Here is a 27222-nt window from a genome sequence, read left to right as displayed (position 1 = left end):
TTACAATTTTATTAGGCCTTTCTGCATAAACTAAAGAGGACCAGTAGAGAGATCTTGCAAAGGCAGCTTAGTTTACACTAACATTTCAGTAACAATTACAAGCAGCCTCTTCCTTAACTGGAACACTTTTCGCAGATAACTCATCCATACATTTGTACACCAATGCATAATTTACTTGCTTATATTTAAGGCCTTAACCCAGAACACAGCTAAAGTGTAGTAAAAACAAAAACAATTGCCTACCTTTTAATTTTTGTAAAGGCAGCCAATTGTATAATGTCTTGTCATCGCCATTTACAGAGAGTGTACCACAATTCTACTGCGGTATACAGAGGCACAGTATATCACGAGGGACATACTCCTCATTGTAATGCGTTATTCTTGCCTCACGCATGATGTCACAAAAGTAATGCAATACTTAACTCAGATTTACCAAGTAACGCAAAGTCACCATGCGTCCCCCTGCATTGCTAGGTTGATCTGGAGAAACGCAAGGCAGCACAAGTCTCTACCTTGTGTTACTCTGGACACCCTAACCTACATTCCTCAAATAGATTATATGCATCCATTTTCACACTACGCCTCTTTACAATAGACTATGCCACACCACACCACTGCACGTCACAACACTCCATTCTACACCACTGCACTCTACAACACCACACTATATGTTAGCAAACTGTATGCCACTCCAGTCTATCACACTGTAACATGCAACTTACTCAAGTGTACTCTATACCAATACACTCTGCAACACTATACTCCACAACACTTTCCGACACACCACCCCACCCCACTGTACGACATGCTACTCGATTATGACACTTTACTACACTCTGTGCTACTTCACGGCACTCTACTGTATGTCATGGAACTCCACTCTATGATACTTACTCCAGTTTATGGTACACCACTCCACTGTACAATACTTTACCTCACTCTATGCCGCCCCACTTTATGCCACTCCACAAAACTACTATTCTATGCCACTGTATAACACTCTACTCCACTGTATGCCACTCTTTGACACTTTACTCCACTCTAGGACACTATGCATCTCCCTCTATGCCAATATACCCCACTTTACTCCACTATGACGCACTACTCCACTCCATTGTATTCCACAACACTATGCCACTCCACGATAGTCTACCATACAACAAAACACTTAGACACTGCACTGAACACCACTGCAGTCTACTCTGTCCTACAAGACTGTACTTCATTCTGTGCCCCAACAGTGTAAAACTCGGCTCCCCTCTATGCCACTCCACAACACTATACTCTAGTCTATGTCACTGTATAACACTCTAGGACACTTTATGCCACTGTACTCCAGTCTATGAATCTCCCTCTATGCCACTCCAACCACATTTACTCCACTCTATGACACAGTACTCCACTATGCCACTCAACTCTACCACACTTTAACACACTGTAGTATACTGTACGTCACTCCACACTATCCTCCATGACACCCTACAACAGTTTCCAACACTGTACAACACCACTCCACTGTACGACACACTTTCACGACACTTTACCCCCTCTACGAAACTCCACTCTACTGTATACTAACACTGTGCCCCTACACTTCACTATATAACACTACTTCACTCTATGACATTGTACGACACTACTCCATGGTATGCCACTCTACAACACACTACACAACTCCATCTATGCCACTACACCCCACTTTACTGCACTCAACTCTATGACACCACTCCACACCCCTCAACTCTACCACACAATACTCTATTCTATAGCACTCTACTGTACTCTAGTCTAAATGAATATACGGCACTCTAGTTTACTGTATGGCACCGTATGACACTATACAACAATCCACGCAACTTTATGGCACCACACCCCACCCAACTCTATGGTACTACTCCACTCTACACTACTCTAGGCCACTCAACTCTACCACACTGTACAACACTCTATTCTACTCTGTGTCACTCCACTCTACTTTTCCAACACTTTCCAAGACTCCGACACGCCAGACCACTCCACTGCAAGACACTTCACTCTAGGATACCTTACTCCATTCTACGGCACTTCACTATACGATACCTTAAACCCACACTACACCACTCTTCCACACTGCTGGAATGTAGGACACACTCCTCCACACTATGCATCTCCACAAGAGAATTCTACACTCCATGCCACTGTATGAGACTCTACTCCTCTCTAGCTCCATACACTCCACTGTACAACTTTGTACTCTATAAGAATTAACATAGCATGCCAGTGTACTCGGCAAGACACCACTACTCTGTATGACACTTTACTCTACTATACGCCATGCCACTCCACAGTACTCCACTCTGCTGCTCCACAATACTCCACTCTACATCACTCTCCTCTACAGAACTGTAGGACAGTCCACAAAACTGGACTGTAGGATTTCAAACACATTTTAACCCCTCCCATGCTCATGACGAGTTGAGCTCGTCATGAGCCACGGCGCTCCGGTGCTCATGACGAGTTCAGCTCGCCATGGCCCGTGGAACGCTCAGGTGCGGGAGAATTCCCCTGCTGTGCTGAGCATTCCACGGGAGCCGGTGCACCTGTGACGAGCTCAGCTCGTCATGATCACAGGAGCGCCGTGGCTCATGACGAGCTGAGCTCGTCATGAGCATGGGGGCGCTGTGCGTGCCCCCTCCCCCCAGCACAGCGGGGGAATTACCCCCGTAACAAAGGGGTTAGTAAAATAATAAGATGAAAAAAAAAATTTGAAATTCTATTTAAAAAAAAAAAGTTAAGGAAAAGTGTTATAGTAAGGAAAAGGCAGCATGCACGTTATAACTTTAGACCGCCTAATGTTTGCATAGTTTAAGTTGGGTTTGTATAGAAATAATAAATAACGTTTTCCCACCTACAACTTATCCTTTGTTTTTTATGGAATATATATCAGATACACACAATGTTGACACCGCCATGTACATGCTCTGCTGGGCTACATGTTTTGAATATTAAACACAGCTCATTAGTCTTAGAGTGGCAGGCTACCATACAGAGGACATGGCTCACCTGTATGAGGTGGGGATTTATTTAATGCGATTTTATATAGCGCGAACATTACCCGAAGGTGTCAGAGCGCTTTACAAAAGAACCAGTTGTGTTACATAAGGACTTTGGATTACAAGAGTTACATAAGATATATGAACAGAAAAATATTGCAAATGTACAAGTTGTGAAGGCACTCAAGGAAGAGATACAAACAGATGAACTCTAAAATCACATAGGAGTGGTTGTAAGTACAATGATCTACGACATATACAAGTGGTTGGAGTTATATCAATACAAATTGCAAATTCACATTTTAACAGCGATTAGGTTTGAACAATTCTATATTACATATTAGGGGTGTACCTGTTCTCATTGAATATATCACACACTCTGGGAAGCAATGGTTGTCCTCAAGCAGGGCAGAACAGGGTTGTTTCTTACAAAAACAGGAAACGGGAGATGGTTTATGGGATGGCAGCGATCAGAAGATGGTTGTAAAGCCCAGGGTCTTTAGGGGGGACCAGGGTAGGCAGTGGGGGACATAGGTTAGCCTGGAAAGCCTTGAGATTCCAAATGGAAAAGCAGGCTGGGGAAGTAATGAATGGGGGACAGATGTGGGGACATCTCTGTGCACGCAGCAGGAGTCTGTGGGGTGGAAAGGGGTGGGGATACCCTCACAAGGCAGGTACAGCACTCAGAGCACACTCAACAGGAGATGAAAAGGAATGGAGATATCCAAGGGCAGACATGTACTGTCAGCACACACGCAGCAGGAGGTGCAAAGGAATGCACATACCACACGAGGCAGACAGGGCAGTCACATAGCACAAGGCTGCAGAAGAAAACGAAAGGGGACACAGGCAGACGCAGGTCACTCGCAGCTCACACTCGGCAGGAGTCTGGGGATACCACCCAGGCAGACACAGGTCACTCGCAGCTCACACTCAGCAGGAGTCTGGGGATACCACCCAGGCATAAGCAGGTCACTCGCAGCTCACACTCAGCAAGAGTCTGGGCATAACGCAAGGCAGACACAGGTCACTCGCAGCTCACCCTCATCTGGAGTCCGGGGAGATTCTGGAAATATCAAGTACTTACTTGCACCAACTTTGGTGAAACACTCAAACTTTTTGCCCTAACTCTTCAAGTTACACGCACTGCATATACCAGAATGCAGAGGGGCAATCCGGAGGAGAGGCTAGCAGTGTGCTCCCATCGTTGTTTCCTGTTAAAAGGGCTCCCGTGAGCCCCCAAGCTGACGAGCTTTTGGAGATGCATCTGCGCGCCTAAGAGGCAACGAAGCCTGTGACGATTGTTTGGCGGCCTTTTCAACCACCCTAGAACTTTTCTCTACTGATGAGGGATACTATCCCGAAACACGTCTCGTGTCTGGAGATTCTGGAAATATCAACTACTTACTTGCACCAACTTTGGTGAAACACTCACAAACTTTTTCCCAAACTCTTCAAGTTACACGCACTGCATATACCAGAATGCAGAGGGGCGATCCAGAGGAGAGGCTAGCAGTGTGCTCCCATCGTTGTTTCCGGGGATACCACCCAGGCAGACGCAGGTCACTCACAGCTCACACTCAGCAGGAGTCTGGGATACCACACAGAGCAGACGCAGGCCACTCGCAGCTCACACTCAGCAAGAGTCTGGGCATAACACAAGGCAGACACAGGTCACTCACAGCTCACACTCAGCAGGAGTCTGGTAATAACACAAGCAGACAGCACTCGCAGCTCACACTCAGCAGGAGTCTGGGGAGACCACACAGACAGACGCAGGTCACTCACAGCTCACACTCAGCTGGAGTCCGGGGATACCACCCAGGCAGACGCAGGTCACTCACAGCTCACACTCAGCAGGAGTCTGGCGATACCACACAGCAGACGCAGGCCACTCGCAGCTCACACTCAGCAAGAGTCTGGGCATAACACAAGGCAGAAGCAGGTCACTTGCAGCGCACACTGAGCAGGAGTCTGGGGATCCAACACAGGCAGACGTAGGTCACTTGCAGCGCACACTCAGCTGGAGTCTGGGGATACCACACACGCAGAAGCAGGTCACTCGCAGCGCAAACTCAGCAGGAGTCTGGAGACACCATTCAGGCAGAAGCAGGTAACTCGCAGCGCACACTCAGCAGCAGTCTAGGGATACCACACAGGCAGAAGCAGGTCACTCGCAGCTCACACTCAGCAGGAGTATGGGGATACCACACCCGCAGACGCAGGTCACTCACAGCTCACACTCAGCAGGAGACTGAGAACACCACACAGGCAGAAGCAGGTCACTCGCAGCTCACACTCAGCTGGAGTCTGGGGATACCACCCAGGCAGACGCAGGCCACTCACAGCTCACACTCAGCTGGAGTATGGGGATACCACACAGGCTGAAGCAGGTAACTCGCAGCGCACACTCAGCAGGAGCATAGGGATAACACAAGGAAGACAGCACTCGCAGCGCACACTCAGCAGGAGTCTGGGGATACCACACAGGCAGAAGCAGGTCACTCGCAGCTCACACTCAGCAGGAGCCTGGGGATAACAAAAGCAGACAGCACTCACAGCGCACACTCAGCAGGTGTCTGGGGATACCACACACGCAGAAGCAGGTCACTCACAGCTCACACTCAGCAGGAGTATGGGGGTACCACACAGGCAGAAGCAGGTCACTCACAGCTCACACTCAGCAGGAGTCTAGGGATACCACCCAGGCAGATGCAGGTCACTCGCAGAGCACACTCAGCAGGAGTCTGAGGATACCACACAGGCAGAAGCAGGTCACTAGCAGCTCACACTCAGCAGGAGTATGGGGGTACCACACAGGCAGAAGCAGGTCACTCACAGCTCACACTCAGCAGGAGAATGGGGATAACACAAGGCAGACAGCACTCGCAGCGCACACTCAGCAGGAGTCTGGGGATACCACCCAGGCAGACGCAGGTCACTCACAGCTCACACTCAGCAGGAGTCTGGGGATAACACAAGCAGACAGCACTCGCAGCTCACACTCAGCAGGAGTCTGGGGAGACCACACAGACAGACGCAGGTCACTCACAGCTCACACTCAGCTGGAGTCCGGGGATACCACCCAGGCAGACGCAGGTCACTCACAGCTCACACTCAGCAGGAGTCTGGCGATACCACACAGCAGACGCAGGCCACTCGCAGCTCACACTCAGCAAGAGTCTGGGCATAACACAAGGCAGAAGCAGGTCACTTGCAGCGCACACTGAGCAGGAGTCTGGGGATCCAACACAGGCAGACATAGGTCACTTGCAGCGCACACTCAGCTGGAGTCTGGGGATACCACACACGCAGAAGCAGGTCACTCGCAGCGCACACTCAGCAGCAGTCTAGGGATACCACACAGGCAGAAGCAGGTCACTCGCAGCTCACACTCAGCAGGAGTATGGGGATACCACACCCGCAGACGCAGGTCACTCACAGCTCACACTCAGCAGGAGACTGAGAACACCACACAGGCAGAAGCAGGTCACTGGCAGCTCACACTCAGCTGGAGTCTGGGGATACCACCCAGGCAGACGCAGGTCACTCACAGCTCACACTCAGTTGGAGTATGGGGATACCACACAGACTGAAGCAGGTAACTCGCAGCGCACACTCAGCAGGAGCATAGGGATAACACAAGGAAGACAGCACTCGCAGCGCACACTCAGCAGGAGTCTGGGGATACCACACAGGCAGAAGCAGGTCACTCGCAGCTCACACTCAGCAGGAGTCTGGGAAAACCACACAGGCAGATGCAGGTCACTTGCAGCGCACACTCAGCAGGAGTCTGGGGATACCACACAGGCAGAAGCAGGTCACTCGCAGAGCACACTCAGCAGGAGTCTGAGGATACCACACAGGCAGAAGCAGGTCACTAGCAGCTCACACTCAGCAGGAGTATGGGGGTACCACACAGGCAGAAGCAGGTCACTCACAGCTCACACTCAGCAGGAGAATGGGGATAACACAAGGCAGACAGCACTCGCAGCGCACACTCAGCAGGAGTCTGGGGATACCACCCAGGCAGACGCAGGTCACTCACAGCTCACACTCAGCAGGAGTCTGTGGATACCACACACGCAGAAGCAGGTCACTCGCAGCGCACACTCAGCAGGAGTCTGGGGATAGTAACACAGCAAACTCAGGGCACTCGCAGCGCACACTCAGCTGGATTCTGGGGATATTACCCAGGCAGACACAGGTCACTTGCAGCGCACGCTCAGCAGGAGTCTGTGGATACCACACAGGCAGAAGCAGGTCCCTCGCAGCGCACACTCAGCAGGAGTCTTGGGACACCACACAGTCAGATGCAGGTCACTCGCAGCGCACACAGTAGGAGTCTGGGAATACCACACAGGCAGACTCAGGTCACTCGCAGCACACACAGTAGGAGTCTGGGGATACCACACAGGCAGAAGCAGGACACACACAGCACACACTCAGCAGGAGTACACACAGCACACACTCAGCAGGAGTCTGGGGAAACCACACAGGCAGACGCAGGTCACTCGCAGAGCACACTCAGCAGGAGTCTGGATACCACACAGGCAGAAGCAGGTCACTCGCAGCTCACACTCAGCAGGAGTCTGGGGAACCACACAGGCAGAAGCAGGTCACTCGCAGCGCACACTCAGCAGGAGTCTGGGGATACCATACACGCAGAAGCAGGTCACTCACAGCGCACACTCAGCAGGAGTCTGGGGATACCACACATGCAGAAGCAGGTCACTCACAGCACACACTCAGCAGGAGTCTGGGAAAATCACACAGGCAGACGCAGGTCACTCGCAGCACACACAGTAGGAGTCTGGGGATACCACACAGGCAGACGCAGGTCACTCGCAGCACACACAGTAGGAGTCTGGGGATACCACACAGGCAGAAGCAGGTCACTCACAGCTCACACTCAGCAGGAGTCTGTGGATACCACACACGCAGAAGCAGGTCACTAGCAGCTCACACTCAGCAGGAGACTGAGAATACCACACAGGCAGAAGGAGGTCACTCGCAGCGCACACTCAGCAGGAGTCTAGGGATAACACAAGGAAGACAGCACTCGCAGCGCACACTCAGCAGGAGTCTGGGGATACCACACATGCAGAAGCAGGTCACTCACAGCTCACACTCAGCAGCAGTCTGGGGATACCACCCAGGCAGACGCAGGTCACTCGCAGAGCACACTCAGCAGGAGTCTGAGGATACCACACAGGCAGAAGCAGGTCACTAGCAGCTCACACTCAGCAGGAGTATGGGGGTACCACACAGGCAGAAGCAGGTCACTCGTAGTGTGCACTCAGCAGGAGTCTGGGATACCACACAGACAGACATAGGTCACTCACAGCTCACACTCAGCAGGAGTCTGGGGATACCACACAGGCAGATGCAGGTCACTCGCAGCGCACACTCAGGAGTTTGGGGATACCACACAGAGCAGACGCAGGTCACTCGTAGCGTGCACTCAGCAGTAGTCTGGTGATACCACACACGCAGAAGCAGGTCACTCGCAGCTCACACTCAGCAGGAGTCTGGGGATGCCACACAGGCAGAAGCAGGCCACTCGCAGCGGACACTCAGCAGGAGCCAGGGGATACCACCCAGGCAGACGCAGGTCACTAGCAGCTGACACTCAGCAGGCGTCTGGGGATAACACAAGCAGACAGCACTTGCAGCGCACACTCAGCAGGAGCCTGGGGATACCACACAGGCAGAAGCAGGTCATTCGCAGCTCACACTCAGCAGGTGTCTGGGGATAACACAAGCAGACAGCACTTGCAGCGCACACTCAGAGCACCACACAGAGCAGACGCAGGTCACTCTTAGCGTGCACTCAGCAGGAGTCTGGGGATACGCCACATGCAGACGCAGGTCACTCACAGCGCACACTCAGCAGGAGTCTGGGGATACCACACAGGCAGACACAGGTCACTCACAGAGCCCACACAGTTGTCTGGGGATACCACAAGGCAGACGCAGGTCACTCACAGAGCACACTCAGCAGGAGTCTGTGGATACCACAAGGCAGACACAGGTCACTCACAGCTCACACTCAGCAGGCGTCTGGGGTTAACACAAGCAGACAGCACTCGCAGCGCACACTCAGCAGGAGCCTGGGGATAACAAAAGCAGACAGCACTCACAGCGCACACTCAGCAGGAGTCTGGGGATAACAAAAGCAGACAGCACTCACTCAGCAGGAGTCTGGGGATACCACACAGGCAGACGCAGGTCACTCACAGCTCACACTCAGCAGGAGTATGTGGATACCACACAGGCAGAAGCAGGTCACTCGCAGCTCACACTCAGCAGGCGTCTGGGGATAACACAAGCAGACAGCACTCGCAGCGCACACTCAGCAGGAGTCTGGGGATACCACACACGCAGAAGCACTCGCAGCTCACACTCAGCAGGAGTCTGGGATACCACAAAGGCAGACGCAGGTCACTCGCAGCGCACACTCAGCAGGAGTCTGGGGATACCACACAGGCAGATGCAGGTCACTCGCAGCGCACACTCAGCAGGAGTCTGGGGATACCACACAGGCAGATGCAGGTCACTCGCAGCGCACACTCAGCAGGAGTCTGGGGATACCACACAGAGCAGACGCAGGTCACTCGTAGCGTGCACTCAGCAGGAGTCTGGGATAACACAAGCAGACAGCACTCGCAGCGCACACTCAGCAGGCGTCTGGGGATAACACAAGCAGACAGCACTCGCAGCGCACACTCAGCAGGAGTCTGGGGATACCACACACGCAGAAGAACTCGCAGCTCACACTCACCAGGAGTCTGGGATACCACAAAGGCAGACGCAGGTCACTCGCAGCGCACACTCAGCAGGAGTCTGGGGATACCACACAGGCAGATGCAGGTCACTCGCAGCGCACACTCAGCAGGAGTCTGGGGATACCACACAGGCAGATGCAGGTCACTCGCAGCGCACACTCAGCAGGAGTCTGGGGATACCACACAGAGCAGACGCAGGTCACTCGTAGCGTGCACTCAGCAGGAGTCTGGGATACCACAAAGGCAGACGCAGGTCACTCGCAGCGCACACTCAGCAGGAGTCTGGGGATACCACACAGGCAGATGCAGGTCACTCGCAGCGCACACTCAGCAGGAGTCTGGGGATACCACACAGAGCAGACGCAGGTCACTCGTAGCGTGCACTCAGCAGGAGTCTGGGGATACCACACATGCAGACGCAGGTCACTCACAGCACACACAGTAGGAGTCGGGGGATACCACACAGAGCAGACGCAGGTCACTCACAGCTCACAATCAGCAGGAGTCTGGGGATACGCCACATGCAGACGCAGGTCACTCACAGAGCACACTCAGCAGGAGTCTGGGGATACCACAAGGCAGACGCAGGTCACTCACAGCTCACAATCAGCAGGAGTCTGTGGATACCACAAGGCAGACGCAGGTCACTCACAGCTCACAATCAGCAGAAGTCTGTGGATACCACAAGGCAGACGCAGGTCACTCACAGCGCACACTCAGCAGGAGTATGTGGATACCACACAGGCAGAAGCAGGTCACTCACAGCTCACAATCAGCAGGAGTCTGGGGATAACAAAAGCAGACAGCACTCACAGCGCACACTCAGCAGGAGTCTGGGGATACGCCACATGCAGACGCAGGTCACTCACAGAGCACACTCAGCAGGAGTCTGTGGATACCACACAGGCAGAAGCAGGTCACTCGCAGCTCACACTCAGCAGGAGTATGTGGATACCACACAGGCAGAAGCAGGCCACTCGCAGCTCACACTCAGCAGGAGTCAGGGGATAACACAAGCAGACAGCACTCGCAGCGCACACTCAGCAGGAGTCTGGGGATACCACACACGCAGAAGCACTCGCAGCTCACACTCAGCAGGAGTCTGGGATACCACAAAGGCAGACGCAGGTCACTCGCAGCGCACACTCAGCAGGAGTCTGGGGATACCACACAGGCAGATGCAGGTCACTCGCAGCGCACACTCAGCAGGAGTCTGGGGATACCACACAGAGCAGACGCAGGTCACTCGTAGCGTGCACTCAGCAGGAGTCTGGGGATACCACACAGGCAGACGCAGGTCACTCACAGCACACACAGTAGGAGTCGGGGGATACCACACAGAGCAGACGCAGGTCACTCACAGCTCACAATCAGCAGGAGTCTGGGGATACGCCACATGCAGACGCAGGTCACTCACAGCGCACACTCAGCAGGAGTCTGGGGATACCACACAGGCAGAAGCAGGTCACTCACAGCGCACACTCAGCAGGAGTCTGGGGATACGCCACATGCAGACGCAGGTCACTCACAGCTCACAATCAGCAGGAGTCTGGGGATACGCCACATGCAGACGCAGGTCACTCACAGCGCACACTCAGCAGGAGTCTGGGGATACCACACAGGCAGAAGCAGGTCACTCACAGCGCACACTCAGCAGGAGTCTGGGGATACGCCACATGCAGACGCAGGTCACTCACAGCTCACACTCAGCAGGAGTCTGGGGATACGCCACATGCAGACGCAGGTCACTCACAGAGCACACTCAGCAGGAGTCTGTGGATACCACACAGGCAGAAGCAGGTCACTCACAGCGCACACTCAGCAGGAGTCTGGGGATACGCCACATGCAGACGCAGGTCACTCACAGCGCACACTCAGCAGGAGTCTGGGGATACCACACAGGCAGAAGCAGGTCACTCACAGCGCACACTCAGCAGGAGTCTGGGGATACGCCACATGCAGACGCAGGTCACTCACAGCTCACACTCAGCAGGAGTCTGGGGATACGCCACATGCAGACGCAGGTCACTCACAGAGCACACTCAGCAGGAGTCTGGGGATACCACACAGGCAGAAGCAGGTCACTCACAGCGCACACTCAGCAGGAGTCTGGGGATAACACAAGCAGACAGCACTCACAGCGCACACTCAGCAGGAGTCTGGGGATACCACAAGGCAGACACAGGTCACTCACAGCTCACACTCAGCAGGCGTCTGGGGATAACAAAAGCAGACAGCACTCACAGCGCACACTCAGCAGGAGTCTGGGGATACCACACAGGCAGACGCAGGTCACTCACAGCTCACACTCAGCAGGAGTATGTGGATACCACACAGGCAGAAGCAGGTCACTCGCAGCTCACACTCAGCAGGCGTCTGTGGATAACACAAGCAGACAGCACTCGCAGCGCACACTCAGCAGGAGTCTGGGGATACCACCCACGCAGACACAGGTCACTCACAGCGCACACAGTTGTCTGGGGATACCACACAGGCAGACACGGTATTACCAGCTCTCCGTATCGCTGGCTACATACAGGCTGCTGTGAACTGCTGGCCAACAATTGCTCAATTTTTTGTAATTTCTATATCAAAGCGCCTAAAAAATACGCGCCCACATTTTTTCTCGCTTTACACCCTATTCACTCCTAGCCACTTACAAGGGATGGGGCTAGTACAGCGCTGCGCAAAGCGCTACAAATGACACATTTAAACGTTCGTGTTTGCTTCCAGTGGCCCGTGAGGTATGATTAAACTTGTTCCCTGTCTGGATTGCCCGAAATATCCCCCAGACTGGTCTTACGCCCTCACAGTCCCTCGTCCAGAAATACATTCCTGCTGCTCATAAAACTAGCAAAAAAAATGACAGCGTCTTACCCATTTCCTCTGCTCGAATGCGGAGCGGACGGGGGTGAACGCTTGCAGCGGGGGTTCGAAACGTGCCCGTGTTCAATGCATGGCGAGAGGGGAAAGTTACACACACGTCGACAGACGTTCTTTATGAGCACAGAGAAAAATGCAAACAACATGTCTGGATATGCACACACGTGAACCGTGACCCCGAACAAGCATTCGCAAAGGCGGACTTTCAACGTGGAAAGGGGCGATGGCAGGGAAGTGGGACAAAAGTCTCCACCTTTTAAAACTTGTGATGGGGCTGGGAATTGTCATGTGGAACATGCAAGGGGAAAATTCCATCTTCACAGTGGTTTAGAAGAAGTCTATTTTTTTATTGTTAAAAGCAGTAATGTTTTTATATAGCGCCGCGAACCGCACTCCTGTTTCTAAGCGCTAACAACGTCTATACAACTCTACAGAAGATTAGTAGCTCCAGACTGGACCAATTCTAGATATACTACGGGTTTACGTGGTAAAAGCAAAATCCTACTGAGACAACACATGCTCAAGCGCTTCGACGCCTTGTCAGGGTGTATGAAGCGTTAAATAAATATAATTCATATGCAGCTTGCACAAACTATAACACGGGCTCCCTTCACCCTGCTCTCTCCACAGCAACGAGGGAGCTGCAAAGCGCAGGGTGGAGGCACACTCCGCCTCCCCCAGGTCACAGAAGAATGCAAGCCCTCACCTGCGGTGTCAAGCGGGGGCCCTGGTGCAGCCCCCCGGGCTCCTGCAGCCTCTGCCCGGGCTCACGGTCCCATCAGCGCCTGGCCGGAGCCGCAGGAACGCAGCTGCTTGCAGCTCCCGCCCGCTCCTCCCTGCCGCCTGCGGAGTCCATTTCCTCCCGGGAGGGAGCCGCGGCATCAGGCCCCAGCCCGTCCGTCCTCCTCCTCCCCCCGGCCAGGCTCCGCCCCTGCCTCATAGGTGGCGTTCCGCCTCGGCCCCGGTGCGCTGCAGAGGTCCCCGGGCCGCGGCTCTCCTCTCTCTGTTCAATTAGAAGTCAGGAAGGAAGTTGTGCAGCCCGTCCGGGGCCGATCGGAACAAGTTTCTGCTCGCTCTCCTGCCGCTGCCAATGCTTGGCAGGCCGCTGCAGGGAAACACTCGGAAATGTTCCATTGTTAAACTCGAAAAATGTCGCAGCCTTGGGCTTTAAAGATGCAGCGTCTATTTTTATTTTTGTATTTCTACATGGCTCCTTATTGTCAAACGTTTCGAGCCGTATGAGGACACTGACCAAGTTTATTGTTTTATTTAACTTTTTTGGGGCATCGCGCTGGCTGCAGAAGGATGCCCTCTTCGTGGTCGCCCCCGGGGGAATGCATTGTATAGTTTTCCGTTGTGGCCGCTGCACGAGGCTTCCATGCAGTTTACAGTTTATTCTGGAGTCTCAAGTTTGCCGCCTGCGTTTTCAGGTTTGTTTACACTAAAATGTTTTAGGGAGAAAAAGAAACAATACAACGAAAAAAAAGTTTCCCTTTTCGGTTCCATTTGGAACAACGCAGCATCCTGTTTTTTGGTTCTTTGGAATTTTAAAAAAAGTTACAGTCGTAATGCTTTGATGTCTCGACTGTGAGCTGTTAAGCAAATATTGCAAAACAACCATTGTCAAAGCCAACAGATGTGGCTTTTTTATAGTAAAAAATATTGTGTGTAGTGCAATAATGGTGCAATTGCTAGAAGTTATCTTCCAATACTCGGCTCAGAGATTTCTAAATCTTAGAATTCACAGTCGCAAATTTACTGTAACACTCAATGAAAAACATTTGCGAATTTCTACTGGCACCTATGCACAGGGCTTTCCACGTGCTCACTGTTACATAATGTACAACTGTGCACACAAAAATGCTTTCGGTCCTGTTCAATGATATATTTTTTCTTTTATTACTTTTTCAACAGAGAAAACTATTTTTCCCTTTGGAGAACCCACATGGTCTGCCCTCATACATTTCGGGGCAGTAGGAAAAGAATTTGTGTGAGTATATACTTTCACAGTGTAAAACGTTCTTTTTTGAGTTGCAAAAGTAGATTTACATTTATAACAAGCACTGGCAATGCCAATAGGTCTGGCTTTAAAGGAATATTACATAGTAATGTGAAGCATTACAAGCAGATGGCATGGGGATGGAGCTGCATTTATGTGGAAGTGGAGAACTGTGGAATAATATTAGGTAGGTTAGAAGGTCAGATGACAATTGCACTGTCAATACAAACATCAACAATCCAGGCAGGTTTATGACTGTCCTATTGCTATCTGTGATGCTGCCCCAGAAAAACACCATACATTATCTAAGACCCTATATTAGCTTTACAATGTCAAGTGTATGCTCCTGAAATTCCAAGCTCAGGCATCTGGATAAAAAAACAAAATGATCTCAGCGGTGTAGAGGGCAAGCACTTTTTTGGGATGCGCACAACTTCTCTCCAGGGCCGGTCTGGAACCCCAAAGCAGCCCTGGCCATTTTGACGGACCAGCCCCCTGCTGCTTTTGTTACTGGGGGCCGGTATAGCAGCACCACTGAAACACCTGCCCCCAGTAACAAAAACAGCCCCCACTGCTGCAGAATCAGCCTCACCCTTCCAGCCTCTCAGGGCAATGCCCAATGCCTGCTATAGCCAGTCCGGCCTTGCCTCTCCCCAATCAAAACATGTACTCATGGCTCCGAGGATGAGGTCCCAACCAAAGCCCCTCTCCTGGTGATTCTCACATAATTGTCTGGCGACAGCTGAGCTGTCAAGACAAGACCATGAAAAGGCTAGCTGTATGCTTCAGATAAATATACATGCAGAGATAGTTTTGTGAATCGAGCCCCTCCCCTCCACCGAGTCCAAACTTTTCTTATTTACTGAGCCAGCTTAACCTGTGAGGAATGTCAACTAATTTGCCACCCTAAGGGAAAAACATATTACCTTTTTTTCTAACCACTCCAGTCCTTCGTTGAAGAGCGTCACAACCTTGCATGATGCGATGTTTACCACCCAAACAGCGGAACCACCCCATCTGTGAGAAAGGGTTTTCGAGGACCGCGATGAGTAAGGCTTTGGCTCAGAATAATGATGATTACTTGAAAGTAACTGTGCCATTCAGTGTCAAAGGCTTTACATTATTAATGCTTTACCTTGGGGCATCCAAAGCACAAGAATGAGCTACACCTGAAATGCTATAGACCTGCATCTTTTATTGTTAGTTTCAGCAGTACTTGTGAACTGTATTAAATGCACCTTCAAGATACCATCACTAAAAATTGAAGATTACTCACACCTATTATCATATGGTAATGATGGGGAGGCCCACATAGCTTGTAGCACAAAAACAGAGAGAGGAGGGTCCAAGGGAAAAAGGTTGGAGATCTGCAAGGAAAACATTCCCCTAGAAGATACACTTTTCACACAAACAAATCCTTGGGTCTGAACACGACAAAACTAAATACGTAAAGTGACAGACTGGAGTCTCACATAGTTCCTAAATGGGAGGAATCCCTTTCAGGACGAATACCCTAACCCACAAAAGGTAGCATGCATCATCATCTGGTTATCTCCTCTTAGTGGAAAGACCTAGTCCCACTAAGGGCTACAACCTCTTCACTAAGAAGTGGGAACTCAGGGATGTTTTGAGTGAAACTACCCTATGGAGGATATACTAAATCCCATAGATGAGAAATGCTCTAAGAGCAGTAGGGAGCGTGCAGCGCAAAATAAATCTAAATGGTGAGGTAGTGAAGTTAAAACTGCCTAGTATGGAACAAAAAACTTTTAATGGTTTGCTCCTACTGACAGGATTAAAAAGACAGTACCAGAAGCAGTATGGATTTAAACTGCTCTGTCTTTAAGAAGAGGTCTACATGTTTCAGCCCTAATTAATCCCAGAGGTATCAGGGCTTTCGTCAGGACCTGAAAAAGATTGCTGCTGCCTGTGAAAGAAATGTGTATATATGGTGATGATATCAAGCCAGTTATCCCTTCAATTTCAGTTTCTTGGATATCACTGTTGTACCCAAATTTCTTGGACAAACGGCCACACCTCAACCTGGCAACAGCTCAGGGAAGGAGGCCCCGCTCTGTCCGTCGGTACCCCATCTCGGTACTGAACTGCGACCGGAGGCCCACATAGCATCATGGAGATGTATTAAGACAGGATTCACTGATCCTCAAACCAGGATGACACCATACCTCAAGCATCTGCCTTGAACCGATTCTGGAACATGAATCCCGCTTGATTTATAAGCTTTAGATATCTCCAGACAAAACCATCTATCAGTGTAGATTCCAAAGACCCTCCATTTGGTCCATCAAAAGTAAGAAATAGGGAGACACATGATCATCATGTAGAAGTTTACTGGGACATTGACAAAGCCGTCTTAATATCAAGATCATGGATTGACTCGTATTCTGGGCAACAAGATTAAGGAAAACCCCAGAATGGAAAATGTCTGATCTAGATGAAATTGAGATGGTGTATGGGGCCGACTTCTGCCGTTGTATGTGGTCGGAGCCATTTACAGGGTGTTTGTTAAGAGTATTGTGAATGCATATGTAATCTAACAGGAGTAATCACACTCTGCATATAATAATGAATAGTAGGGAGTTAAAAATAGACGCTAACAGCCATGTTGCATTGCGCCCTCCATCTGAAAAAAACAATTGTAATATTATTAATGGGACTCCTAATAGAGCCTAATGCCCATGCCCCGGCAATAATGAAAAGCAGGTAGAATGTTCAGATTACTCTGCCAAGGATTGCTTGAAATGAACAAGTGCAACAACTGATGGACTTTTCATGTTCTATCTTCTAGTTACGGGTCAACAATGACCATGTACCGTCAAAGGGGATATACCTAATAGTACCAGTCCTACTCGGGATGCTAATATAAAGGACGCACAGGTATGACCGTTTAAATGAAGAATCCCAAATATGAATGTGATATATTGTATAAATATTATCGATATAAACCTCATGCCAATGAGATGAACTAATATTGGGCAATTTTAAGAAATAAATTGCAAAAATAATGACGGATGTAATTTTAGATACAATGTAGTAGTTCAATGCCCACACATGGGAGGATTGGGTGTAATTAATGACAGATTTCGCAGCCAAGCAAGCCATCATTTCAAGTATCTCGCTAGTACTTGCTTGTTTAAGTAATATGATTGGAGGAGCAATAATACTGCAGTGAATGCTACGAATTTGGTTTATCTGGACCTTTTTACCGAAGCTTTTGTGTTTTGCCTTATTTGTTATGAGTTGGACTTTTCCAAGCTTTTGTGTTTTCCCTTATTTGTTATGAGTTGGACTTTTCCAAGTACTCACCTATATTTGCTGTTCTCCCAAAAATACTGCATTAAATGCTATGAATTTGGTTTATCTGGGCCTTTCCATCTAAGCTTTTCCTTTCAGCTAACAGAAATGTCTATAAAGTAAATGTATTATATGGTTTCAGAAATAAGACGATACTTACACAGAAGTTTCCCATTCTGTCTTATTTTTAAGGTTTAATAAGAAGATGGTCTTATACTGGTAATAGGAATAAGATCTGTGAAGCAGAGTTTATACAGGTATCATGGTCTCAGAAAATGCATGATTGGGTACACTTTATAACTGAATGAGTTGATTGTTCCCAAACATTTGAGTGTAAATATGTAAATGGAGTATTAATGTTTATATGTATGTATGTGTCACATAAACATTCCTAATGGTGTATATATGTGTGTGTACATACGAGGTTTTAAAACATTGTATGTTGTCTATGTTTTGTAGCCCTGAAGAAGTCCTTAAATAGGACGAAACGCGTTGGCTACCTGTGCAGAGAAAAAAAAGAATAAAGATTAAAGAAACGTGTGAACAATTTCAACTGGTGGAACTGTTTTTTGCTATTATTGTGTGCGGATGAAATAATTTCTGTAAAATGTTCAATGTGAAGATTTTTTTTCACATAATAGGAAACTATGAGGTCTTGTTTCCTTTGATCTTCGCACCATATGTTTACAACCTCCCAAGGTAGAAATACGTGCGGTTTTAAATCCAAGACCTCTTTTGTAAATCATTCTGCTGTATTTGGAGAACCCAGCACTATTTTTGTGATTAAGGCCTAGACACTCCATTATGAACTTTGAGGATAACCAGGAGGCCATGAAATCCTGTGGCAGCCAGTAATATGGAATCACTGGCTTCTAGAAGTGAGGGACTTAAAGAAAAGTTTATTAAACTTGAGCGTCTAAGGAAACAAGAATTAAGTAAATGGTGGGATGGGAACTCCATGCACAAATATTTAGAGAATAGGAGAATCCCTAGAGGACTACGTATAATGATATTTCCCAGTTTCGAAGATCTTGACACAGATTTGCTTAAATATTGGGAAGATGGATTGTATGAAGCATCATAAAGAATGATGGAGCTTTTAGTTAAAAATGCTGAGAGGAAAGTTGCTAAATTAAGAGAAGAGCTTGATAAACTAGAAAGGGAGATCAGAGAAATGAAGTTAGATGATGCAACAAAAAAGAATTATGAAATCCTAAAAGGTGAACAAGCAAGTTACCAAATATACTTGAGATAAGAAACAAAAGAAGATCTTGAGGGACCAAGGAGACTATAATAAGGGAAGAATCTTTACCTTCGCAAAAAAGTATGAAGATATTCTAATCAGGCAAGCATCAAATGGTCCCAATAGAACCAGGGACATAATTATGTCATCGAGTAGTGTCTCCCTTTCCTTAGTTGAGAGTGAACAAGGGGAGGCATCAGGCTAAGATATTCCAGAACAACCAGCTTTGCCTTTTTTAAAGGAAGTTCAAAGATATTATCTGGGAAACAAAAAGAAACCAATGGGAAAAGGAGGAGAACAGGGAGGGGCGGATGCAAACATAAAATCAGCCCTCCAAACCAGACAGCAAACCAAGTTCAGCCAGAACAGAAAATAGATCTCCCCACACAAATGGGTACTTCAAATACAGCAAATGATACTGACAACATGAGTCTCAAGATTGTTAATCTGTCGAAACGTACTCTGTCTGCTTCTGAAGAGAGTGTATTAAGCAAAGGTCTAAAATGATGTTTATCTGAAAAATGTGATTTCACAGATGCACATATTGATTTATTTAAATAGTGCGGAAATTAAAATTAAGGCAATTTTTCAAGGAACACCAGACCACTCGTGTTGATGTACCAAATGTAGCCCTACAGTCTTCATTGTCTATAAAAGATGTAAATGCGATACATATACTCACCACATTAGAAGATGAAGACACATATGGTAATATAAGGGAACTAGTGAATGAATTAAACATTGAAGAGGATCTAACATTAGATAGTAGACTGAGACCCCCATCCAAATTCATTCCACTATCACACAATGACACGACTATTGAGAGGTTTTATAGAAAAGTAACAGCTGAGCTTTCTCAGTTAGAGGACAAACAGTGGAATAACAAACTCTATACTCGCTGTCCTAACCTCTCTAAAAAAGAAAGGGATGCCCTCACTGACTTGAAAAATACGCGAAGCAGACAAGGGAGGCAATGTTGTCATTTTAAACACAGAGGACTTCTTGGGAGAGCTTAATAGACAACTTAATAATGAATCATGCTATGAGAAACTGAGAGGAAACTCCATTCCTGAAAATGAATGCAAATATTAATGCACATCTGATGGAGTGGCATGAAACTTGCCTTCTATCAGATATGGAGTATAGGTACCTAAAAGCTGAAAACTCCTGCTTCCCATGTATCTATTCGCTCCCGAAAATTCATAAGACCCTAATGAACCCTCCTGGTAGGCCCATAATATCGGGTAATGGAGGGCTGACTGAATGTTTATCGGAGTACATAGACGGATATTTACAACCTTATGTGAAAAACCTTCCGTCTTATCTAAAGGACAGTTGTGATGTCCTAGATAAATTGGAAGGCTTCAGTTGGGACAGTGAAGACTTGCTTTTTGTAACTATGGACGTTGAAAGTCTATATACTTGTATACAAATAAGAATTGGATTGGAAGCACTGAGATTCTTCTTGTATAGAAGAAGCACCAGTCATTTTGACAATACTCAAATGTTAATAGAAATGACTGAAATGGTTCTGACCAATAATGTTTTCTTACATGATGGGACCTGGTTCCTTCAAAGACAGGGAACAGCGATGGCTTCTAGATTTGCTCCATCTTATGCAAACCTTTTCATGGGGTTGTATGGGTGTAAACCTATGGAAGAGGAGCCCAAAAGTGGATTGACAAAATCATCCTTTATGGTAGTTACATTGACGACATTCTGATGATTTGGAATGGTAGTGTTGAGGCTTTGATGGAATATCACACCTATCTTAACACAAACAGATTTAATGTCAAGTTAACGATTACCTTTTACAAAAGGGAAATTGACTTCCTTGACCTCAGACTGTATTTGAAACATGGGAACATTGAGAGTGAGATATTCAGTAAACCTACTGCGTGTAATAGTGTGCTACACTCATTATACTCTTTCTAGGTTTTGTTTTGACTCCTACAGTTCGGTGTAGTCTAATGACTTTACTCTTTTACAACTTTCCTTTGCTCCTGTGTTTCATCTGCCTTCCAGTCCCTAAGGGCAATTCTCTTGTTGTTTTGTTGCCAATTGGTATGTACTTTAGTATTCTTGTCTAGCTCAGACATATCTAAATAATATGATGAAATCAGAGATATGTGAAAACTATGCTATCTTTGGAGAAATTCTGCTCTGTCTGGGGCCATTGGCCCGCACACTGCTAGATCTTGAATTGAATATGCATATATTGATCATTGATTTGGACTTTAATAATTGATGTTTGTTATAAGAATGTCTGTCTGTCTTACTGCCTGTTCCTTCTTATGTGTATTGCCTTAAACGTAGATTGATGTAGATATGGGTTAGATACGTTAGCCCATTTTTTATCTCTGTATAGTATATGTCATACTTGTTGTAAGTTTTGTCTTCTGATATGTATATTTATTTGTTTGAAATTAACAGCCCTGAAGAAGTTCTCCACTAGGACGAAACGCTTCGGCTGTACTGTGTGAAGAGTCATAACCTTTTACTCCATTTTTTTAATCCACTGGAAATGGAATAAAAAGAGAGAAATTGAAGAACATCTTTATTGGATATGGACTATATAATTGTTCTTCCTGTTTCAATTTTGATGTGTGGTGCACCTGTGCTTGTGTTCTGTAGTGTGCTACATGCTTCGAGTTTCCATCCCCAGAATACCATTAATGCCATCATATATGGTGAGATGGTACGGGCTCGAAGAAACTGTAGTGAGGACGAACAGTTTTTAAGGACCATCAAAGACATCAATAAATAACTTTAAAGATCAAGGTTATGACAATGTTTGTCTTGAAAAAGCAGAGCTAAGGGCCAAAACATTGGATAGAAAACAGACCCTGACTGGAAATATGGGCAAATCAAAGTAAAAAAAGAGCAGCACTGACCCAAAAAATAATGTGCTGTTTATAACACAGGACAACCAACACAGTAATCACATATTTAACATGTTGAGAAAAAATTGCCCATATTGAGTTCAGATACAACCCTGCCGGATATTATTCCATGCAAACCGAAGGTAGTGTATCATAAAGGTAACACCATTAAGCAAAAGCTCTGTCCAAGCTATGTAAGAAAAAAGGACACAGCTCAGACAGAGAGAACATGGTTACCTATTAAACCGAATAGTTTCCATGTTTGTGGCAATTGCTCCGTATGCCGCCAGGGTAAGAATAAAACCACGGAGTTTATGTATAACACCAACAAGACTCACCAAATCATGTCTTTCATTAATTGCAATACTACACACACAGTCTATGTAATTGGCTGTGCTTGTGGGAAAATCTACATAGGATGTAGCATACGGTGCCTCAAAGTAAGGATACAGGAGCACGCACGTGCGATAAAAAGCTTTGACGAAAAATACCCTGTAGCAATGCACATAAAGGAAGAGCATCCAGAAAATAGAGACATCTGGTTTCAAGCCATAGAACATCTTGCCAGTGGTGAGAGGAGGGGAATTGAGAACTCTCTTTATGCCAGAGAGAGGCGAAATGGATATGTAAGTTGCGATCAACTCATCAGGGTTTGAATAGCAATTCAGAAATGCAGCATTTTCTATAGAGTGCTTGTGTGTGACGCACAATTAGAAATACCTCATTGTCTTTAATATGCGTTCATGCACCATGCTCTTAGTATACGTGTATGGCATGCACTGTGTCCTTAGAAATATTGACTATGTATAACAGTTAAACATTTTTCATATGGTTACTTATATTGGGCACTGTGTTTCACTCTGACTTTATTGCCTTGAAGATGAAGGCAATCATCAATGTAATCTCACTTGTTGGAAGTCATTTTTAAAATAAAATCAGCTTTGCAGTGCTGGACACACCGTAATTGTAACTCTGATGTATAAATAGACATCACTATCAATTATGTTGTCATTTGCTTTTGAAAAAATGGTATTGTATGGCTTGGGTCATCAGAAGAATTTAGTATCAGATTGGACTTGTGAACCCATTAAGGGATAGTGTTGCCCATCTCTGTCTGTATCTTTCAAATGGGCTGTTTGAAGGGGGTGACATAGAGAGTGCACTGACAACTGGTGCATTATGACTGCCTCTGCCAAGGTGCGATATTTTGACATTAATGAGATATGCGTGCAATTGTGCATGCGCAACCTCCATGGACAAAACGAACCTCAATATCGTATCTACTCACTGACTCATGATTTAATGTTAGAATAGGCCATAGAGGGGCCAAGTTTCGGTGAATAATGTATTACAGGCAATTTTGAAAGATAGCTGCCAACTTGACACATATTGTGATCGCCGTGCTATGGTACGATCACTTGAGATGAACAGTGTATGCGTGTATCTTGATGTAAACCATGGACAAAACGAACCTTAATATCGTATCTACTCACTGGCTCTTGATTTAATATTAGAATGGTCCATAGAGGGGCTACGTGTCAGTGAATAATGTATGACAGGCAATTTCGAAAGATGGCCGCCAACTTGACACATATTGCGCACCCTCATGCATAAAATGGATACTTGCCCGGAACATGATTTGAAAGGTGAGCGTGGCGCGGATGACAATGTAATGTTAGAACAGTGGGTTTTTTGGCTAAATGGCCGAGACCCAGGTACATATTAAACTTTAACTTTGTTACGGGTAAAGCGCATATGGTTTATGGATTTACCTTAATGCATGGGACTGGCAGAGCAGGGCCCAATTGAGGACTATTACCCTAAGGCATTCGCGCATGATGAGACGTCTATGCATGTGGTTAGACATGACTTTAAAAAATAAGTCTATGCGTGCGGTAAGACATGACAATCTTAAGTGTATGCATGCGGTGAGACATGACAATTTTAAGCCTTGCAAGTCCGCATTTGAATATATTTGCCATTATGAGCCTTGTGTTGGCCAGAACCACAATAAGGTGGTTGCGGGCCTCCATGCATGAGTTGCAACTGTGCAGGATGCGCTTGACATAGGGTGCTCATAGCAAGCATGGAGCAAACATGTTGGTTGTTTTAATATGATATTTGGCTTAATACAGGAGTGGCACAATAGACTGAATGTGCCACAATCATGGTGATTTTTGTCTAATATTGTAGAATTACGTAAGGCCAACAAAATTGTGTTCACACATAATGGATGAAATTATGGAATCTGCATGTCTTTTATCTCAGATTTTTAGTATGATAACAACCAGGAAAGTGGTCACCTCCATGTAAATATTGTGATCAACATGCATAACGAGACGTTTACAGGATGTTTGTTAAGAGTATAGAGACTGCATATGTAATCTAACAGGAGTAATCACACTGCATATAATAATGAACAGTAGGGAGTTAAAAATAGACGCTAACAGCCATGTTGCATTGCGCCCTCCATCTGCAAAAAGCAATCGTAATATTATTAATGCAACTCCTAATAGAGCCTAATGCCCATGCCCCGGCAATAATGAGAAGCAGGTAGAATGTTCAGATTATTTTGCCAATGATTGCTTGAAATGAACAAGTGCAACAACTGATGGACTTTACATGTTCTATCTTATAGTTACGCGTCAACAATGACCATATACCATCAAAGGGGATATACCTGATAGTACCAGTCCTTCTCGGGATGCTAATATAAAGGACGCACAGGTATGACCGTTTAAATGAAGAATCCCAAATATGAATTTGATATATTGTATAAATGTTATCGATATAAACCTCGGGCCAGCAGCCAAGCAGGCCATCATTTCAAGTATCTCACTAGTATTTGCTTGTTTAAGTAATGTTGTTGGAGGAGCAATTATTTTGTTTATGAATATTATGACCAGGTAGTAATAGATAGATGTATGGCTTCTATCTTGTAGCTACGAAGAAAGTCCACTAAAACAAAATAATCCGTAAGGTCATAAATCCACATGCACCACTCCAATCAAAGGCTCGAGGACATACAGGTATTGCTTCTCAGAGACGCATGTTCGCACATGTACAAACGTCTTGAATATAGAAACAGATAAGCAGAATTTACATCATAAATCCTGATCTGGTATTTTGTTATTTTTATATATCTCCCAGAAGGGGTACCATAAGGCTTGCCTGATTGGAGAAGATAGAAAAGTGGTGCAATTAAACGGATTATTGATGAGGTAATCATACAATATTATAAGCTTTTGTGTTTTGCCTTATTTGTTATGAGTTGGACTCTTCCAAATACTCACTTATATTTGCTGATCTCACAAAAATACTTCAGTGAATGCTACAAATTTGGTTTATCTGGAGCTTTTTACCGAAGCTTTTGTGTTTTGCCTTATTTGTTATGAGTTGGACTTTTCCAAGTACTCACCTATATTTGCTTATCTCTCAAAAATACTGCAGTAAATGCTATGAATTTGGTTTATCTTGTCCTTTCCATCTAAGCTTTTCTTTTCAGCTAACAGAAATGTCTATAAAGTATATGTATGATATGGTTTCAGAAATAAGACGATACTTACACAGACGTTTCCCATACTGTGTTATTTTCAAGGTTTAATAAGAAGATGGTCTTATACTGGTAACAGGAGTAAAATATGTGAAGCAGAGTTTATACAGGTATCATGGCCTCAAACAAATGCATGCTTGGGTACACTTTATAACTGAATGAGTTGATTGTTCCCAAACATTTGAGTGTAAATATGTAAATAGAGTATTCATGTTTATATGTATGTATGTGTCACATAAACGTTCCTAATGGTGTATATATGTGTGTACAAAAGAGGTTTTAAAACATTGTATGTTGTCTATGTTTTGTAGCCCTGAAGAATTCCTTAAATAGGATGAAACGCATTGGCTACCCGTGAAGAGAAAAAAAAGAATAAAGTGTAAAGAATAAAGAAACGTGTGAACAATTTCAACTGGTGTAATTGGTTTTTACTATTTTTGTGTGCGGATCAAATCATTTCTATAAAATGTTCAATGTGAAGACTTTTTTTCACATAATAGGAAACTATGAGGTCTTGTTTCCTTTGATCTTCGCACCCTAAGTTCACAACCTCCCAAGGTAGAAATAAGTGTGGTTTTAAATCCAAGACCTCTTTTGTAAATCATTCAAGTCTAGAGCTGCTAGCTTTGGTAGTGGAAAAAGTTCGAATTCTGGAATCAGCACAACATGCAGTGGTTCTGGGCGAATCACCTAACCTTCTGAGCCTAGAATTAATGCAAACACAAGGAGATTATGGACAGAGAGCTGAAACTTTTCAGACACTCACCCCCATTCACAGATCAAGGCTGAATCCATCATTGTTCTTTAGCTCACATCGCCACCCCAGTACAGGCCCAGCCATATGCAAATCAGTCTTGACACTATTCCTTATGGGAACAGTCCAGTCCGAACTTCCAAGCAAGGTCCTGGACCGGAAACAAGCATCCTGAGACCGGTTTCAAGGTAACACCCCTTATCAGCCAGGCTGGCTTGAATCCAGTGGCCAAGTGATCAAGGGACCTACATCTGGGCATACATGGGTCCCTTGCTCACTAAGCCACTGGATTCAAGCTAGCCTGGCTGATGAGGGGTGTTACCCTGAAACCGTTCCCTATTCTGATACCAAAATCTTCTAAAAGATATTGGCAAAATGTCTGGCCCCTCTCATTTATAGTATAGACTCTGATCAACATCACAGGTTTGTTCTCGGCAGGGATACCTCGGCTCTCGTTAGTACCTCTATCACAGCCTTCGAAGTTTCTGGCAAATTAAGAGAACATATCGGTATGATAATGCTGGATGCAGAGAAGGCTTTCGATAGAGTAGCATGGGATGCCCTCTGGTCCACTATGACTGCGTTCGGATTTGGAAGCCGGTTTATCTCTTTGGTTCAGAAATTATATAAGAACCCAGTAGCCAAAGTTAAGTTAAACAGCTTTCATCAACATATTTCCCAGTCCGAGGAGACACATGGCACGGGTGCCCACTTCCCCATTTCTATTCATCCTATACATTGAGCCTTATTTAACACACTAGCGGAACCCAGGG

At 46.4% G+C, this 27222-nt stretch overlaps 1 protein-coding gene and 1 long non-coding RNA gene across 3 annotated transcripts in view; one reads left to right on the top strand and one right to left on the bottom strand.

The window, feature by feature from the left end:
* Positions 1-13891, bottom strand: part of LOC144763879 (inositol-trisphosphate 3-kinase B-like) — a 292849-nt gene extending 278958 nt beyond the window's left edge. Inside the window, exon 1 of one of the 2 annotated variants that reach the window (XM_078649872.1) lies at positions 13410-13891. The gene's annotated coding sequence lies outside the window, so the exon portion shown is untranslated. Of the gene's footprint in view, positions 1-12697; positions 12719-13409 lie in introns of those variants that run through there. The other variant, XM_078649875.1, reaches the window with a different exon arrangement.
* Positions 13892-13902: 11 nt separating this feature from the next.
* On the top strand, positions 13903-26107 carry LOC144763880 (uncharacterized). The gene is made up of 3 exons (XR_013596268.1): positions 13903-14133; positions 14618-14693; positions 26007-26107. It is a non-coding gene; the product is annotated as an uncharacterized LOC144763880 (long non-coding RNA).
* Positions 26108-27222: the final 1115 nt, after the last annotated feature.

The sequence above is a fragment of the Lissotriton helveticus genome, chromosome 6 (genome assembly GCF_964261635.1).
Source record: "Lissotriton helveticus chromosome 6, aLisHel1.1, whole genome shotgun sequence".
NCBI classification, from domain to species: domain Eukaryota; kingdom Metazoa; phylum Chordata; class Amphibia; order Caudata; family Salamandridae; genus Lissotriton; species Lissotriton helveticus.
This window is presented reverse-complemented; position numbering and strand designations above follow the sequence as displayed.